Source organism: Lissotriton helveticus, chromosome 1_1 (assembly GCF_964261635.1).
Source record: "Lissotriton helveticus chromosome 1_1, aLisHel1.1, whole genome shotgun sequence".
Taxonomy (NCBI): Eukaryota; Metazoa; Chordata; class Amphibia; order Caudata; family Salamandridae; genus Lissotriton; species Lissotriton helveticus.
Window position 1 is genome coordinate 511,390,442 of NC_136057.1, and position 16,353 is coordinate 511,406,794.

The 16,353-nt window shown below is 43.4% G+C and overlaps 1 protein-coding gene across 4 annotated transcripts in view; it reads right to left on the reverse strand.

Moving 5' to 3' along the window:
• Positions 1 to 16,353, reverse strand: part of FERRY3 (FERRY endosomal RAB5 effector complex subunit 3) — a 586,640-nt gene that overhangs the window by 507,390 nt on the left and 62,897 nt on the right. The window contains exons 1-3 of one of the 4 annotated variants that reach the window (XM_078673968.1): positions 4,920 to 5,033; positions 4,692 to 4,784; positions 4,238 to 4,326 (exon numbers count right to left, since the gene is read on the reverse strand). The exons of 1 other annotated variant lie outside the window; for it this stretch is intronic. The gene's annotated coding sequence lies outside the window, so the exon portion shown is untranslated. Of the gene's footprint in view, positions 1 to 4,237; positions 4,327 to 4,691; positions 4,785 to 4,919; positions 5,034 to 16,353 lie in introns of those variants that run through there. 2 more of the 4 variants (XM_078673967.1, XM_078673966.1) reach the window with 2 other exon arrangements.

Below are 16,353 nucleotides of genomic sequence, written 5' to 3' on the forward strand. Positions count from 1 at the left end.
CAATGATGCACATCTTAGAGAGTAAACTGGGCTCCGTTTGCTTTCTTCCCTTACTGCTGGATACCAATAAGGACATTGACCATGTAACTCATGTTAATCCTCCAACTGCATCTCATGGTCCACCCTCATCCTATGACATAGTATCACAACAAACTTTCTGTACCGATCTAACTGACACCACTCAGAATAAGCAACAGAGACAGGACTTACCTGCCGGTCAAACCCTAAGAGGAATGGTACAATTGCCACCAAACCCCTACAGAACGAACCTGCCTCTAATAATACTTATGGGGCGAGATATAAAATGTATGCAAGTTGTAGTAACGCAGGTCGCACCACAGAAGTTAGAGAGGGGTGTTTAGCACAGATATTCTGCACATTCCACCGGCAGCCTGCCCCCATGTTGTGGTTTTAGCTGGTCTATCGACAATGAGTGTTTCCCAAAGAGAATCTTGGGAGGAATTACTAAATAAATGTGTTGATTGGCTAGGCAAACACAAACGTTTTAACCCTGCCCATAGTAACTACATATTGATGGTACAGAGAGTTGGGCGGGTTGGGCGCCTTGGTCGGTCCAGAAAAAAAACATTGAAGGTGACTGCATCGTGGTTAACATGCAAAGGACTTCTATTGCGCGTAATTTACTAAAACAACAGGAAGACACTAGTGGTCTTAATACTAACATTTGCTGTCTCCCTTTAGGTTATTTCTACAAACTGCTGACAACGAGGCTTCTTACAACCCCTTAAACTCTACACAAGGAAATAAGTTTGCTATTTTAGAGAGTTTAGATGGGCCGGATTAACGGAGGTATATTCCCCCTGGCAGACCTAGCTCAGCATCTAATAAGCTGACTACTGAACTAGCTTCGCAGGTTATATCCAGTCCGAGTAGAACAGGAAACTCTAACTATCACACATTAAAAATCCTGAGCTGGAACGTAGCTGGGTTACAATCTAAGCCGTCATGTCCGGACTGGCATTCTTTTTTTAATCAGTATGATGTTTTAATGTTCCAGGAGACCTGGTTGATGATCGACATACACATAAATGGCTTTGTATGCGGTTATAACCCAGCAACCCCATCAAGGTCAGGGCGTGCGATAGAGGGGCTGGCGATTTGGGTGAACATCAAAGCAGGAGGCAGTGTGAAGGACCTAGAGAAAGCAGATTCCAATTTTCTAACAGTGAGGCATAAAAGAGGCCTAACTATATATCTAATTAATTTTTACAATAATGATTTTAGTAGTGTGCTCAATACAAAATAGTTAACCGTATTTGAATACATATCCTCCCATCAAAAAATCATAAGTGACAGTGGTCAGTTTGAGGGTTTCTGCATAGGGGGAGAATTTAACGCAAGATTTAGTCAAATAACCTCTCCCCTAGCATATGTAAAGGATCTTAATCCTAATATTACAGATATCACTGATGAACAAAAAAGCTATAACATAAGAGGACGAGAGCAGGCACCTCTCCTGGCAGCCCATGACCTGGAAAATGTTATGGACATTGCAAATAGTGGTAAGGACCCATTCCCTACATTCATGGGTCGAGGCCAAACATCTACAATAGACTTTATCTTCCAGCCTTGAAGATTTTTTGTTACATGGCAAAGTGATCCCCTCTAGTCAAGACCTTCATAATCCTATTGAAGTAACATTTATCATGGCACCAAAATTCTTGTATAATAGGTAGATCGTGGCTCAGCACCTCGACCCCTCATCTGACAGACAGATTAAAATGGAGAGCTATAGCACCGTAGCAATTATTTCAGAAAGTGATTAGTGAGAACCTAGCCCTGGTGCAGGCTTGGCTTACTGAAGTCGACACCGTTAATCTTGCAGCCATAGCTTTTGTTCATCTTTTTGATAATATATAAAAAGAGATCCTCGTTCCGTCTAAACCGTCACTTGATAGGCCAAGGAGGTTTAATCAGGAGTGTTCTGATGCTAGTTGTTAGCTGCGGCGGACACTTAAGGTATCCCCAAAGAACCCCCCAAATTGTGGCCTAATCTTATAAAAAGTATAAGCGGGTTATCTCGGCCAGGAAAGCCGAAATACTAATTAAAAAATGGGACTCCTTAGACATGGGGGCAAACGATAAAAGCAGCAAACTCTTTTGGGCTGCTGTAAAAGAGATGAAGCAATCGATTCAGAAGCAGACAAAGATTAGCTGCAATATCACATGCCAGGCCTAGGAGGTATACTTCACTAATGTGTACACCCTGGAAGTTTCCAATAGAGAGACCCTGCCGGACCCAAACTTTGCTTTAGTACAACTGTCTTTGGAGGAAGCAGAGGTGGCACTAAACCAGAGTGTCTGGGCAAGGCCAAGGCCTCCAGCCCTGACTGGGTCCCAATAGATCTCTTCCAATACAGCCCTGGTTTCTGGGCTCCCTTAATACTGAATGTTTTTAACAGTCTTGCTTTTGCCCCCCAACCCCACACACAGTCAACCTCTATAATAGTGCCTATTTTTAAAAAGGGAGATCGTTCTCAGCCCAGTTGTTACAGGGCTATATCATTAATAGACACTACCTTCCAATTTTAGGTAGGGCCTTATACAACCGTATAAAGGATTGGGCGGAAGAGGAGTCAATTCTTACCCTAGTCAATATGGCTTCCTATCTATGGTTGGCACGGTGGAGCAGTGCCTTAACCTCAATTTGCCAACAGGAACATACACCATAGTCAAAAATTCCCCAATACATCTAGCTTTTATGGACCTCACCACTGCATTTGACTGTGTAAACTTTGGTCTATGTTGATATCTCTTGAAATGGATGACGCACTGGTGCACTTTTTAGCATATTTGCACAGAGCCATGAAGGCAAGAATAAGAATGTATATTTAGGAGGAGGTATCTGGAGATGTGGACATTCTCAGAGGTACGAGACAAGGATGCATTTTGGCTCCACTCTTATTTAGTTTGTATATAAATAACATCCACCCCTTTTTACTCACCACTACACCCGATGTCCCAAAGATTAAAGGCTCTTTTTTACCAGCATTACTATATGCTGACAATGCCGTGCTGATGGCCAACACCCCGAAGGCGCTTCGTCAGCTAGTACGTGGTTTTGTAAAAATGTATGGCATCACTAGATATGCGCACGAATATTAACAAATCTTTTATTATGTCTTGCGGCCCAAAGAAGCATAACTTGGCAACTTTAAAAGTGGGTGAATCAAACTTAAAATGCACAAGCACTTTTTCCTTAAATGGGAATGAATTTTGCTGATAATGGCACATAGAAAGCACACTGTGAGAAAGTGTAATCTTTCTTGCATTGGTATGCTCCCACTTTTTGCTGAACTGCTGATGTGCTTTGACTGAGTGTGCCCTGGGCTCCTGCCAACCAGGTGCCCAGGGCTTGTGTTCCTTCCCTAAAACGGTGTTGAAACCAAAACCCAATTGGCATCTCCGGCCACTTGTCAGTCCCTAGTAAATGGTACCCTAGGTACCCAGGGCATGGTGACCAGAGAAGACCCCTAAGGGCTGCAGCACTTATTGTGCCACCCTTAAGGGCCCTATACCCTGACACCCACACACTGCCTTTTGCAGGATGAGTGTCTAAGTGCAGAACTAAACGGAGTCAAAAAAAAAAAAAAAATGTGCACAAACAATACAATACTAAGGGTGTTTGCAAAAAGGAAATCTAAACAATTTGTGATTTGTATAAAATTATAACAATTTTAATATATTTCTTATTAAAAAACAAGACATTGCATAAATGACATTACATAGAAAACCTTATATGAAAAACATAATTCAATAAAGTTACATAATTAAAAAAAAAAAAATCCTTTAAAAAGAAGTGGCAGTTAATATTTTCGACGCGCGTTTCGGCGTTTTGAGAGAACGCCTTCTTCAGGAGCCACAGTTTATTTCTGAAAAACATAATAAGGAACTTAAAAATACAATAGTGAACAAAAAATTACCATTATTTTACATACATGTTAATAAATTGAATTTAACATCTATAAGTAGAAAATGCGAGTCTAAAAAGCTTTTCCTATGCAACATTTCCTCCCTACTTGTTATAGCCATATATCATTTGCTAGACAAGTCACAAAACTATTTTATGTATATTTGAGCAGTTGTAGAGTACCCAGTTATTAATATAAAGGAGCTTAAGAGAGACATGCCATCTCACAATTAAAGAATGGGACACGTCGTAATCATAGAACAAACATGTATCATATTTTCTGAAAAGAATAAAGCCATCACTTACTAAAATATAATTCAAAACTCTAACAGCTTATATTCTTATTAATTGCTGATTCTTAGGCTTGTGGTTTAATTGATGCCACAGTCTGTAAACTGTTGATAGAAAAGAGATAACATATGTATTAAGCATTCATGTTTGGTTCACTGACTTATTAACGATAGTCTGTATAGTATATAAGTACAGCGTATAAGTCCTAAAACTAATAACTCTGTTGAACAGGTCAGTAAAAAGGAAGAAAGGCGGAGGTCATCTCTCAATTAAACTATATTTTTATTCTCATATGACCTTGATATAGTTGTTAAAGAACAGCAGATGGATTAACTGACTAGCTAATATTAAGGCCCTTCTATATGACGGAATCCAAATAGATATACTTCCATTGTATGACCTTATATAATAAGATATATACTTTCTTGATATCCTACTAGACTCATATTTATATCATGTCTATGCTTACCTAAATATGAATACGTAATCCGCTCTGTTGTGGATTTCTGGTAATGGTCATGTTCTTTATTGGCGGATTATCTCATATTAGTATCGTTTGTAGCTACCAAAACAAAAGATAAACGAAATGCCAAAAGCTATATATATTAACTTTAAGCAATTATTTATAGCACTGCTATGAGGCTGTTAACTAGCTTAGAATATTAAGAGAAGCGACACTTACATTTCAACGTCTTACCTAGATAATGCTAAAACGGCAGAGGGGCTGTGTTTAGCCAAGGAAACTATGTTCTATGTTGGTCAAGTTCACGTAGAACCTAAGAGCGCATCCGTCATACGGAGTCTTTTTCTTTTTGTGGACAAGTCGGCGCTGAAAGAACAGAGCCGTGTGTTACACAGTAACAAATATAATGTTATCCAAACGAAAAGCGTTGGTTTACACGAAGTTTAATTCTAACTACCGATACATAAGAAGTGAAACGCGAAGGTTCTTACCGGAAGGGAGACGAGCAGGCGAATATTAAAATAAATTGCTTTCTGTCATCTTCCGACACTTTAAAATACCCGTACTCCCGTTCTCCACGTTATACTGAAAAATATAATGATACAAAATCCAACCCACGTTAGAGGTTTAAAGGTGAGATTCTCTTCTAATATATGGAGAGAAGGGTTAGATTCCTAGAAGCTTTATGGGTCCCTCTTACCGTATCGTTAGAGACGCTGCATATGATGGCTGCTGGCGTTTCGGGGCCGTTAGGAAAAGGTGTATCAACAGAGTATCCCAATGCCGCATTTAAATAAGAAAAGTCACGTGGTAACAACTCACTCACATGGTGAGAACTGACTAATGACGGCCATAGGAACTGCAGAAAGGGAACCCGTGATTAATTATCTTTTTAAAGGTGTCTGCGAGATAGTTTAACACGGTCGGAGCGTAGGGGGGAAGATCTTTTATAAAACTAAGATGCATTCAAAAAAACGACAATAAACCAAAAGTGCAAGGAAGATCCGTTGTTTATAACGGATAGTGATATATTTAAATTAATATTTAAAAATATATTTGGAGCATAATATCCATTTTAAAGTGTCAGAAAAAACACACATTATGGATATATATTTCCTTAGATGTCAACAACCTGTTTCTACATTTAGGAAAAAAGGGAAAGGGGGTAATGTCTTACTAACATCTAAATATATATTACCAATGGCCTATATTTAAAACACAATACCTATGTTTTTTTCCTTTTCTTCCATGTTTAATCAATTTATCTATCCAAGGGCCACTTAGAGTATATGCAATATGAACCCTTAGACAAGAAAAGAAAGAAAAAACAATCTTTTAAAACCAATGTATATACAGTATTGGATGTGAGAAGATGCATATAGCATATCACTACATTCGGAAAATTTAATGAGACTATTTTGCAGATCAAAATCATCTAAGTTATCGCGTTTTCCCAAGGGATTTCGCTGTTTAATCCTAATTTAAAGGTATTAAAAACAAAAATCCAGAAGACTTTCTTTTTCTTCCTAATAGCACAACCACCCTTACTGTCTGGTATCCGTATTTTCTCCAAAATGCGCCAGCGAAAGTCTTCTGGTCCATGGTTTTTCTCGAGAAAATGCTTTACTAGCGGTGCTGTCAATTTGCCTGTCCTGATGGCTGATCTATGTTCTGTCAGGCTCACTTGGATAGATCTACTAGTTTCGCCTACATAGCCAAGGTTGCAAGTACATAGAATGAAATAAACCACATTAGTGGTTTTACAATTCCACATGTCTTTTGCTTTGGAGAGAAAGCCATTGTGAAGAAATTCCTCTCCTTCAATGATGTTGTTGCAGGATTTGCATGAGGAGCATTTAACTGTTCCTCGAATGGGCAAATTATTCAGTATAGATCTTTGCGATAAGTTAGCAGAGGTTTTATTCACTCTAAATCTCGAATGGACAATTTTATCCTTTAAATTTTTGTTCCTTTTATGTGCAAATAAAGGCCTCATCAGCACAGTTTTGGAGGTGGGATTACAATTGAGAATATGCCAATTGGCATTACACGTTCATTAAGTGTAGAGTGGGTGGTCACACAGACAAGTTGATCTTTTGTAGGAGCTGCCTTTGGTTTCAATAGGGAATCACGGTCGAAAAAGCGTGCCCTTTTATATGAACTCCTAACGAGTCTATGTGGATATCCACGATCCAAAAACTTCTTACGCATAATTGCTGCCTGTCAGTCATAATCACAGAGATTTGTACAATTTCTGCGGACCCGCAAAAATTGAGAAAAGGGGATGCTTTCACGTTGGCATTTAGGGTGAAAACTGTTGTAATGCAACAGCGTATTGCGTGCTGTAGGTTTTACAAAAAGGTCAACTTCTAACTTGTTATTATTTTCTTTTATTAACAAGTCCAGAAATTCAACTTGATCTATACTATGTTGGGCCGTATATTTGAGATTGACGTTGGCCAAATTGATCCATTCGAGGAATTCCATTAAAGAATCATTCCCACTGGTCCAGATAAAAAAGATGTCATCTATGTATCTGGACCAGTGGGAAATAGATTCAAAAAAAGGTGCCACTTCATTGTCGATGTATTTTTCCTCAAATAAAGACATGTATATATTTGCTATTGACGGGGCGACTGATGCACCCATACTTACTCCTTTAAGCTGGCGATATAGAAATTCTCCAAATTCAAATGTATTTTCTGTTAAAACAATAAACAGACAGTCAATAAGAAATTTCTTGGGACATGTTATAGCATGTTTATCTATAAACCAGTCTGTAGCCTTAATCGCCTCGAGGTATATTGCTGTAAAGCGATTCAATATCCATTGTAACCAATATGTCTCTATTTGGTACAAATTCAAGATCTTCAACTATATTGATCATGTGTCCCGTGTCTTTGACATATGATTTAATTTTTGGTATGTGGGGTCTCAGGTAATGATCTACAAACTTGGACAGGGACTCAGTGGGAGTACCAATAGTAGACACTATCGGTCGATAAGGAGGATTTTGCATATTTTTATGTATCTTAGGGAGTCCATAGATACATGCTGTCTTGTTTTTATTAGTATTTAAAAAATCATATTCTTTAACGTTAATGTCTCCATTGGTCAGAGCCTCATTTGTAAGATATTGTATCTTTTTCTTAATGTCATTTAGGGGATTAGAATTGATCTTCAGATAGGTGGAACGATCGTTCAACATTTTAATCATATTGTCCTCATATACATCGGAATCAAGTACCACAATCCCTCCTCCTTTGTCACACCCTTTGATTATTAGGCTATTGTTAGAGGATAGCTCCTTCAATGCCAGGGATTCCTCCTTATTTAGATTATATAAAGGTTTTGGTATGAACCGGAGTGATCTGTCAAGTTTTTGTAGGACCACTAGTTCAAAGGCCGCAACCTCTGGGCCCAACTGATCTAAACCTGGACAGAAAGTGGAGGGGAGGGTCAAGTCTCTTTGTTCTAGTTGATCGTTATTGGCCTCATCCATATTGGAGAAGAACTTTTTAAGCCTGATCTTTCTAAAAAACGAAATGATGTCTTTATATAGTTCAAAGATGTTCACATATGTGTGAGGTACAAATGAAAGACCCTTGGACAGCAGAGCTTCACTAGAGTTGTCTAATTCTTTCGATGATAGATTAAATATAGGAATTATATTCCTTGGCCCCAGTATTGCCTGTTCCTGGTTTCCCTTATGAACTGGGGTTCCTGCTGATGATGTTGTTGCTGTTGGTGTAGCTGTTGCTGATGTTGTTGCTGTATAGTATGAAAGTTCCCTCTGGTCTGACCTTGTCCCTGGAACCTTACTCTCGGGCGTCCCCGGCGAGGCCCTCTGTTGGATAAAAAAGGGCGTCTTTGGGGACGAGAACTATTGTAGGTACTAAATCCTCCTTCAGGTTCATAGTAGTTGCTATTAGAATTTTCTCCCTCAGAACCTGAGGTGTCCGTGAAATTATTCACTCTTTGTTGGACGTTCCTAGATTCATCTACGTAATGGTTGTGTTGGTAAAAATCTTTACATAGATAGGGGCAGGGCTTTAAGTGGGCCGGGTCTCAAGGGGTCTGAGCACCGGCAGTTTTTTTCAGGGGGCCTCGAAACGGGTCTCTATCGGGCTCTGTTTTGAGCCCTGGCACAGGCGGTCCGTTTTTTTTCCCCGGACTGCAGTGACAGGGAAAAAAGTGCCAGAGTGCCAGAGCCAGATAGAGACCCGTTTCTAGACAGCAGGCACACCGATGTGCGCTGCCCACACTGCTTACTTCTCAACTAGTGGAGAAGTTACGACATGACGTCATGCAAGGTGAGCTGTAGGGAAAGGGAAATCCTTAAAGAGAGTCATTTTCTCTCTGGATTTCCCTTCTCTTTTTATTAACTGCAGGAACAGCTACATTGTTAGGGTCACCAGGGCTTTAAGTGGAAGTGTTTTCAATATTATATGTAACACGTCATAGTTGCAACTTATTTATTTTATGCAACTAATAACCATTGACAAAGCCAATAGTCCTGACTTGTTGTAGGTATGATGTTACTTGTTGTATCTTATATCTGGATGTAATGACAGAAACAGCAAAATACATGTTGGGCGGCACACTATGCTAAGCACAGATTTTGAACATAAGTGTTGTAAAGCCACGCCCCTAATTACACTGGCCACGCCCCTTTGAGAGACCCCCCAGTTTTTTCATCCCACTTAAAGCCCTGGATAGGGGTATGCTACCTCCTCTGTATAGAATCTTTTATCTCTATTGATTTTATCGGTTTTTCTTTTGTTAAGGTAGTTGGCAAAAGATTCTAAATCTTTATTGTATTCTTCTATTCTTTTTATCGCCTCTTCTACTCCATTAATTTGTTTTAGTTTTTCTTCTAGTTCGTCTATTTCAATTTTAACAGCAGCCGCTAGTTCCTTAGATGTTCCCACAATTAAGATCATTAAATCCCGCGAGCATCTGTTTACTAAACGGAGTCGACATGGCACACATCCCCATGCCCACAAAACCCACTGCCCTGGCATACCTCAATCACCCCTCTAGCTAGGTGCCCTATGCCAGCGGCGTGGGCATAGGTCCATTAGCCCTGTGCCCCTACAGTACCCAGGGCCATTCCTGGGCACTGTAAGTGCAGTGATGCCATTAAGAGTTTATGGTATTGGGAGGTCGTCATTATAAACTCCACAGCACCATAATGGCTACACTGAAGACTGACAAGTTTGGTATCAAACTTCTCAGCACATTAAACCCCCACTGATGCCAGGGTGGGATTTAATGTAAAATGCGCCGGAGGGCATCTTAGAGATGCCCCCTGAAAACATAACCTACAATCCATGTCTGGACTGAGAGGCTGCCTAGGCTTCCATATAGCAGACATGTTGCTGGACCCCCTGGGCGGAGAGCCCAACGCTCTCCTGGGCTTGCAACAATGCATATCCTGAGCGAGGTGCTAGGTCTCCTCCCCCAGGATGGCCCCCACCAGTTCTGACCCCCACTCTGGTGGGAAGACTGGCGGGAAATCCTATGTCAGGAAGAGGGGTGTGCTAGCCTGTGTCAACCCCACCCCTCAGGTGGGAGAGGCGAGGTGAAGCACGACCTCGGGCTCCGGCCATCTTGAAGATGGGGAGCCCTGCCCAATCACAGCTAGGCTCCTGCCCCCCTCCCACAGGAGAGGAGCAGGCTAGGGGGTGTACCTACCCAGGACAGGGACCTATTGGTCTGTCATTGCCCTACCTGTAACGCCCATGAATTCAGTATTTAGGGGCACACTGAACCTTCCTTCCTCGGATCCCGATACGAAAACAAGAAAGAAGATCAAGAAGAAGAAGATCCACCGTGCAGCTGCTAACAACAGGACGACACCAATTGACTTGGCCCCAGCCCTACCGGCCTGTCGATCCTGGAACCGCCAATACGCATCCACACCTACTCTTGGGCGGGGATCTCAACCTGGTATTCCACAACACAACAAATCGCTCTAACCAACGATATGGACAAGTGGGGGCACTCTCTGAGGCAGGTCACGCTCACATCACAGATCTAGGCCTAACTGACCTATGGAAGCACCTACACCCACAAACCACAGCGTACACCTATTACTCGGCTGCACATAAGTCTTTTCTTTGCTCGTCGCAACTAACCCTCCACGCTCAGGATGTAGACATCCTCATTGTCGGATCACTCGCCCTTGCTGGCCGCATTCCTCTTACCGAGCACTCCAGGCCCGCAACGGCACTGGCGCCTGCGGGACGCTTTGATCCAAAATCCCGCCATAGTGGAACGTATTGGAGCCGCTATCACCCAATTTCTCACTCATAATGCAAATGCAGACACTACTAGGGCCACCCAATGGGCTGCGCTCAAGGCAGTCTTAGGAGGAGAATTTATCTCCATAGCCGCGGCTAACAACAGAGAACGTGCTCTGAAAAGAGCAGAAATAGCCCAGCGAGTCACAGAATTGGAGCAGATGCACCAGCGCACGGGAGCGGCCAGGGCCTGGCGTCAACTATGCACGGAGAGGAAATTGCTGGCTGCCCTAGACCAAGATGTGGCGGAATACGCCGCCATACGCCTGCGGCATGCCTATTACACGGGGGAGACAGGTGCGGGAGGTTGTTAGCAAGCAAACTCCGTGAGCAGCGCCAACGTCAGGGCATTCGCACTATTAGGTCCGGCAGTGGTGAACTCATCACGGACGATGCGGCCATCGCCGCAGCGTTTGGAGACTTCTATGCCAACCTCTACGCAGCAGACACACTGGATGTACGGGCAGGGCAGGAGTATCTGGAGGATGTGACCCTTCCATCCCTAACTGGGGCACAGACTGAATTCCTCGATAGGCCTATCGGACTGGAAGAGGTGGTATCGGCAATATCCCGCCTCAAACTGGGGAAATCACCCGGCCCTGACGGCTACTCAGCGGCCTTCTACAAAACATTCTGCCACCAGGTGGCTACGAGACCTCTTCAACACCTTCGACCAACCGGGGGAGATTCCCGCTGACCTGTTGGAAGCGGCTATAACAGTGATACCAAAACCGGGCCGAGACCACACCCGGTGTAGCTCTTACAGGCCGATCTCCCTTTTGAATATTGATCTTAAGCTCTATACCGGGATTCTGGCGACTAGACTAGCATCTTATATGCAGCAGTTAGTAGAACCGGACCAGGCGGGTTTTATCCCCCAACGCCAGACCAGCGACAACACCAAACGTGTTTTGCATCTTATAGAGGCGGGTTCCCGCCGAGACCTGACTGCATGCTGCTTACCATCGACGCAGAGAAGGCCTTCGATAGGGTACACTGGCCCTATCTAGAACAGGTGCTGCAACGCTTCGGCATAGAGGAAACTCTCTGCAACCGCATATTTAATTGCTAACGCCAGCCCAACGCTACTGTTCGGGTCAATGGGCACACCTCCCCGCGCTTTCCTATAGGCAGAGGTACCAGACAGGGGTGTTCTCTTTCCCCAATCCTATTTGCACTCTACATGGAGCCGTTGGCGCAGCGGATCAGGCAGCATGACCTCATTAAAGGGATCAAATTCGGGGGAGATATCCACAAGATTAGCTTATATGCGGAGGACATTCTGCTCTCCCTGACGGAACCGATGCAATCACTCAGAGCCCTCTTTATTGAACTCCACACCTTCGCATCCGCCTCTGGCTTTAAAGTCAACGTAGAGAAATCAGAAGCCCTGAGTTTGTCCCTATCGGCGGAGGTACTCACTGACGCCAAAGATGAATTCGACCTGATGTGGTCCGATTCTTCGATCCCATACCTGGGCGTCCTGCTCGCCCCGAACATACAGGCAATCACAGACGCCAACTATAACAGGCTTCGCTCCCGCCTCAATGACGAACTCCAGAGGTGGAAGCGACACTCGCTCTCCTGGCTGGGAAGGATTGCCGTGGTCAAGATGACCCTGCTGCCGCAATTCCTGTATATATTCCAGACCCTCCCACTACGCCCCCCTCTAGGTTGGCTCCAACGGGCGCAGTCTGACCTGGCACGCTTCATATGGAACGGCCGTCGTCCGCGCTTCAAGCATGCGATCGCTATTCTTCCTCCCGAGCATGGCGGAGTCGGAGTGCCTGACCTTACCCTATACTATCAAGCGACAACTCCGCACACTGGTGGAATGGCACCAATTAGAATCTGGCAAGAATTGGCTCTTTCAAGACCAGGCGGTGGCGGCCAGGCCCCTCCAGGGTATCCCGTTCTTGCCTCGTTACCATAGGCCCCCTAACCTATACACGTCACACATCACAAGCACAGTCCTGGAGGTGTGGGACAAGGTGGCGGTCAAACATGGCCTGACTTCGTTGACCCCTCTCTTCGATAACCCCGATTTTTCCCCGGGCATGGACCCCACAACATTTGTGGCATGGAGACGCACACCGTGCAGAGCTCTGGGGCACCTGTTTGACCTGAACGGTGTCCTTTCCTTTCAGAAAGTGAGGGAGGACTATGGCATACCGGAAACGGACCGTTTGCCCTACTTACAAGCTCGACATTGGGCCCTACAGCCGACGGTCAGACCCGGTGCCCAACGCCTTCTCACCCAGTACGAAAAATGGTTGTTGACGCGCACCTCAGATAAGAAACTGATTTCAGACCTATACCAACAACTCCTCCTCACTAACAAATACACATACAACGCAGGGAGGGTCAGATGGGAGAGAGACCTGGAGAGACAGCTCACACATAAAGAATGGGATGGCATTTACTACAGGGCCAGACACTCGGCCTACCACACCGGTCTCACTGAGACACTGACCAAGGTGGCCACCTACTGGTACCATACACCGGAACGCTTACACCATTGGGACCCCCGCATAAGTGACCGCTGCTGGAGGGACTGCAGGGAGCTTGGCACGCTGGAACACTTGCTGTTGAGCTGTGGAGCTGCGACCGCTTGCAACCCTATTGGAACTCAATACTAGATGACATAGACTCCCACTTAGATACCCAACTCCCCAGATTCCCAGCCTATATCCTGCTAGGGATTCCCAACGCACTGATGTATCCCCTAAAGTCTAGGAGGGGGCGGCTTAATGCAATAGCGCTGGGGGCAGCTGTCCAGAACATTGTGGTACACTGGAGGACTACTCAGCCCCCACCACACACCGGCTGGCTACATAGATTGTGGACGATACTAGGGATGGAGAAATTGTCATTGGCGAAGGCAGGGCGAGGAGAAGAGTTTGCTGCGCTATGGCGGCCGTTTTTGACTCTGCTTACAGGAGAATTCAGGGAACTAAGCTGTCCCCGATACCTGCGCTTGCTACGTCTAGCAGACACCCCGATGGAAGAACCTCAAACTAAGCCGCGCAAGCGACAGTCCCGAACTGAGGTGTAGCATGCGTCCCCTTCCTGATGACTGTAGGCTGTCGCATACCATTTTAGTTTTCTTTCTATGCGCCTTGAATAGACGGACAGGGAGGGAGGGGCGGAAGGGGGGTTGGGAAGGGAGGGGACGGGGGGGAACCCGAGGCCTGGGATTGTCACTGCTGAGCCACTGCCCAATCGACTTTGTTCGTATGGCCACTACCTTACGCCTGGGAAGGGTTCCCTATGGATGGCTCAGCACGAATATACCCAAAAGCAACTGTGGTCTCTTTGTTTTTTCTATGTTGATGAAAATAATAAAAGATTTAAACCATAAAAAATCGTACCAACTGCTGAAACGTAAATACTTACCTGTATTAGGTAGAGGTCCCAGTGCTGGATCTAGGAGTCCAGTACTGGATTGCAAAAGTAACAAGAACCTACTTTACCTGTGACTTGAATTTCCTTCCATAGGATAACATTGCTAGTTTTTCTCTGAAAAGTTTCTGTCAACTTTGAAAATACATGTATATCCTTTAAAAAGTACAACTGTAACCAAAATGCTTTTACTTAACTGTTTTCAACGTAGATCCCGGGACTGAATCTAGGATCCAGTCCTGGAATTCCAAAAGTAATCTATAGAGTAATCCATTGCATTTATGTAGAAAAACCCATTGAGCTCAATGTTAAATTGTGTTGCCAATTGCTACCACTGTAGCTATTGTACTTACAAAGTCTATTGCCTTTCTGCAAAGCAATTATCTAAAGTTACTCATATTGAGAAAAGTATATTTTAATACCTGTTGGTTCTAAAATAAAACAACTATATATTTTGATGTAAAAACAATTGGCCTATAGTTCAGTTCTTAAGTGTGTGAAACCTTTTGCTGACTGAGTGTGTACAACAAATGCTTTACACTGTCCTCTGGTACGGCCTCACTGCTCGACCAAGCTACCACTATAGAGAGTAAGGTCAGATCTGACTTTGACCTCTGTCATACCTCTGAGGATTGGGGACTCTATACACACTGTACCTTACTTTGGTCCAGTATATATAGAGCCACTTTCTTACACACACATAATGGGAAAAATTCTCCAGATCCCTCAGCTCATTATTTAGTTTACCTCTGCCGAGTGGGAGGGAGGGGGGGGGAATTCCTAGTTTCTTTATTGTAGATTTTAAAACAAAATGTCTCCCAATTACTTCCTATGGGGCCAATGTTTGGGGTATTGATAAATGTTACCCAATCCAAGTGGAAGAGCCTAGATTCTGCAGTAAAATCCCTGGGGCACCGATTTTCTATGTCATAGCAAACTGAATATCCCCTTCATCGAGGAGTTTACTAGTGCCCGCCCATTGCGGTTAGGGCTTGCAATTTGGAAAAACACAGAAGGAGACCGCACTAGAGACATTATTAAAGAATGCCAATCTTGTGATAAAGGTAGAAACATCCCTTGGCTTGCATATGTAGAATCCCGCTGGTGTAAGTTGGGATGTCAACAGCTGTTTCAGAATTCAGGCGGTCTTACACTATTAGTAAAAAAACTGTTGCAGACCACCTGGTTTAAATTAACCCACGCAGAGAGACTGAAGAAGGAATCCGCAAAGCCAAGAGTGACAGCTTATTTGAATATAAACTCAGGCGGGCACACCCAATTCAAAGATATTTGACAAGTCCAATGGGAGGATAGTGTGTTGTTTTGTTTTAGGGAAGGTACGGTTAAGTATCTGTTAAGCTTCCCACAAGGCTTTCAAGCAAACGTAGACTCCTGTCCCTGCCAGTGTAATGGGAGATCAATTAATTTTTTTTAATTATTTTGTGATTTTTACTCATTGTATACTAAAAGTATTTTATTACCAGTAACCAAGAGGCAATGTGTTACCAACTTTAGATAAGCTTATAATATTCTGCTCCAGTTGAACAATGAGGAAAGCATTTCCCATTTAGGTTTACGATGACCGTTTTTTAGTTTTAATGAAAGAATGATATGGTGATTTTACTGATTCCATTCCTTTGGAATGATGATGAAACAAAAGTGTATGAATGTTTTTAAATATGTATTTACTTCTTATGTATGTACTTTTTTTTTTAACATTTCTTTTTTTTTTATTTAAAGAAAAAGGCATTTTACATAAACAACACAATTCCAATCAGGGCGGTTCATACAGTGGTCAGGCTCTATAATGTATGTACTTTTATGGCTACTTTGGTACCCAAATAAAGATTTTTTTAATTGAATTGAGTGAGAGAGCAAGCAGTAACAGAAGGAAAAAAATAAGGAATTGCTGAACAAGAAGTTGAGTATGGATTACAAAAAGGGGGCCTGGGGTTCTCCCC